This window comes from Rhipicephalus sanguineus, chromosome 3 (genome assembly GCF_013339695.2).
Source record: "Rhipicephalus sanguineus isolate Rsan-2018 chromosome 3, BIME_Rsan_1.4, whole genome shotgun sequence".
Classification (NCBI taxonomy): domain Eukaryota; kingdom Metazoa; phylum Arthropoda; class Arachnida; order Ixodida; family Ixodidae; genus Rhipicephalus; species Rhipicephalus sanguineus.
In genome coordinates this window covers 123,537,467-123,541,077 of record NC_051178.1, presented here as the reverse complement: position 1 = coordinate 123,541,077, position 3,611 = coordinate 123,537,467, and positions in this window count along the sequence as shown.

Here is a 3,611-nt window from a genome sequence, read left to right as displayed (position 1 = left end):
CGTATTGTACGTTTGTTTTGCAGGTTCGGTTCCGGTCCTGCCGGCGGCAAGTTGTCTTCTGGTACACTTTAATTTCTTCACGCTTATATAGCAATTACTACAACTAACGTCCCCTGTAATTTCCTTGCCTTGATTTTCTGTTAGTTCTCATTAACATTGTGTCTACTAAAGAAAAACGAGCCCTTCAAATTCGCCTTCTTTCGTTCGCAATAGTTTGCGCAACATTCGTGACGCAGCACTGCCGAATCGCTCGTTCCGTGCTTTTTTCTTTTTTTGTTTTTGTCTCGTTTTGCATCATTTCTTGCCTTCAGCATATCCTTACCATTTACATCACTTTTACTGTTGACATAACATTTATTTAGGAAATACGTGGCACACTTAGCATACATCGCTTAAGACAGCCGGTTATAGCCTCTTTCTTTACATGCATACTGGGTTCCTGTTTTGCAGCCACAGCTGAATTAGTTCGACCATAGCAAATCACTAAAACGTATACAAAAGGTATGAACTCGACGCATGCTTTGTTGCATTTAAAAGAATAAATTAGACCTATAACGAAGGCACAATGTTTTAATCACAGTGAAAACCGTATTGGTACCATAGTAATGGCAACGGCATTAAACAAGGTGCCTGGTTAAATATTTGCTTTCTAATTCATCGAAAAACTTTGAAGCATCTACTACGGCATGTCGTTGCCCTTAAATTTTTATCTGGAATAAAAAGCGTGTCTGTAAGACCCAATGTACATAGCCATACGGACGATATTTGGTCTTGACGCAACCTATATAAACCTCTAGTGCCTCGTGCAGATGCGACTTCGGGTCATTTTAACGCGGCTTCGACATTGAGACTTATTCATCCTCAAGAAAGAAAACAGACTTCGCAACGACCACGAAAAGCCTTCGCAACGGCTTGTGCGAACGAGTCAAGGCCATCAGCGACCGGCGACGAAATGGCTTCCGAGCAATGAACATCTAGTAAGTTGACGGTAGCCATAAACTGCGATTCACATCCAGTACATTTCCGCGCCATTCGCGACGTCTTTCGCGGCAACATTAAAAATAACGGCGAATGAAAAACGCCAGCATTTGGAAAACCTGACCCAAAAATCGTAGCTCTATAGCAGCGATATGCCGAGTGATGGAGCACCGTCATCGAAGAAAACTCATTTGTTGCGCTGATTTTCTGCAGCGCAACAAATGAGTTGCGCAACTGAAAATACGCACACACACACACACACACACACACACCACACACACCACACACACACACACACACACACACACACACACACAACACACACACACACACACACCACACACACACACATATATATATATATATATATATATATATATATATATATATATATATATATATATATATCTATATATATATATATATATCGGTTCTGTGTCATTCACAGTGATGTACTATACGCCCCGGTATTGCCTTTCCACGACATTGAAGCACGAATCGATGAAGCGATGTAGTTTTGTGTTGGTGCTACAAGAATTGGCATGAACATCAAGCACGCCAGCCGTTATTTCGGCGCTTGGATGTAGGTCAAAGCCATGCGCAATTATGATGCAGTTTAACGTTCCTGATGATTGTAATCCAGTCTGGGAAATGAACATAAAAAAGAACGTTTTTATTATCTAGAATAAGCTTAATTATGTCCCTTTGTTTTTTCTTACATGCGGCAAGGGGCATAATACAAATGAACAAAATGCACAGCACAATGATTATTACGGAACGAAAAATTTAGGTGCTCGTTTCTCGTTTTATGCGCATATATTCACAAAGAGAATGGTTTCTAAACGCTGTTTTAAAATAGTTCTTGGAAAAAGATCGCTGGGAGGTATACAAAGTGCCACGTTGTCCAAGGCACAACAAACTAGCAATCCGCTTACAAAGAGGATAAACGCATATACACGTACAGTCACGAGCAGTATGAAAGGTAACACCGTATTCGTGTTTCATCGTTGACCATTTACAATTTTTGGTGATGTGCAGATAAGAATCTGACGTATTGATCTACAAGAGGTACCTTTTCGTTTGAGCATCTATTCTTATGTAGACTTTAGTGCTTGACAACTGCGCTTAGCCACTATGGCCACTTGAGTGTTCCCTTTCATATTGTTCACGACTGTACCCAATTGCGTCTTCGTTAAAAGAGGCTGTCGTCGCATACAACAGTGTCCAACATCGCAGGGTGAGGGTGGCTCACCCTGTGATAATCATAGAACAGATGGAAAGAAAGAGAAGAAAAAGAAATACGCAGAAAGAAATAGGCATTGAGGGAAAGAGATAGGAAGATACAGACACAAAAGAGTTAAAAAAAGAGCAAGCATAACCATGTATAGCATATTGTAGCAAGGGGGGGGGGGGAGAAAGAGGTGAGAGGGCAAAATCCCAGCCAAGCCTGGACCAGCTAGGTTCCCACCAGCTCTACTATGACCCAGCATTGCGCGTCTTAATGCAAGCTGCGCAAATTTTGTTTTTAGTATATGAAATCCTATGAACAATTTGCTCGCGATAACAACGTCATTGTCGTTGCAAATCTGGCCGCCAAAGGTAATGTTGGCTCTGATGTAAGTGCTAGAGTCAAATTTCGTGGATATGACACGAACAGCAGATGCAGTTGTAGCAAAAGTACGTGTATTACTTAGGCCTAAATATTCGCCTTTCCATCTGTGAGTACTGTAGATATCAGGGAACTTCAAAAGTTCCGATAGATTCATGTGCCGTGCGAAATTTCATAGGACATGTTTTTTTCCTTCTTTCCAACAAAACTCCCCCTTGCCCGGTATTCCTACACCTAAGTCCATTGCGTTCGAGCATTTTGATTGCACGCGGGAAAGAGGCCGGGGAACTGTGTATGTGGGCGTGGCCGTAATCGTCGTGAAGTGAGTATAGAAGTCAGCAGAAGGCGCGCGAACAAAAGCGCTCTCCGGAACATTCCTACTAAATTGGAGAAATTCCGCGCCCTATATCCGAGGCCTGTATACGAAACGCGGGTGCGTTCCTTTTGTCTTACACGCGTCACTCCCTTCCCTCTCTCCTTCTTTCATTCTTTTAGGCCGAGCGAGATTACGAATACTAGGGCGCACACGTGTGGCCGAGTGCGGAATTAATAGGATTTTTTTCGTCTGTTATGAAAGGCGTTCGCTCCGAAGGCGAGTAGACGACAAGGTGATGAGTCTGAGACTAAGACAGAGAAGGATAAAGAAGGATGAGAGCAAAGTCATAACCGCGGAAGGCAACAACCGAAGCGCTTGCACGGTGCAATCATTCATTCCGAAGTGTTATTCCTGAGAAAAAGCCCACATGCTTGTATCCCGATCGCGACTTGCAAATGGCGGGAGCGAGACACCGTTCAAAAGGGAATACTGCAGACAGGCATTATCAATTCCTTCACATTACGGTCTTCCGCCGAAGTGATTTGCCATATTGAGTGACCTGGATTTCGAGTTTTAGATTAATTCTCCCTAGCACTGCAATGTAGACGGAGAGAGAAAGGAAAAGGCAGGGAGGTTAAGCTGCTACTAGTAACCGGTTTGCTACCCTGCACAGGGGTGGGGAAGGAGGGGTCGAAAAGGGGAGAGATA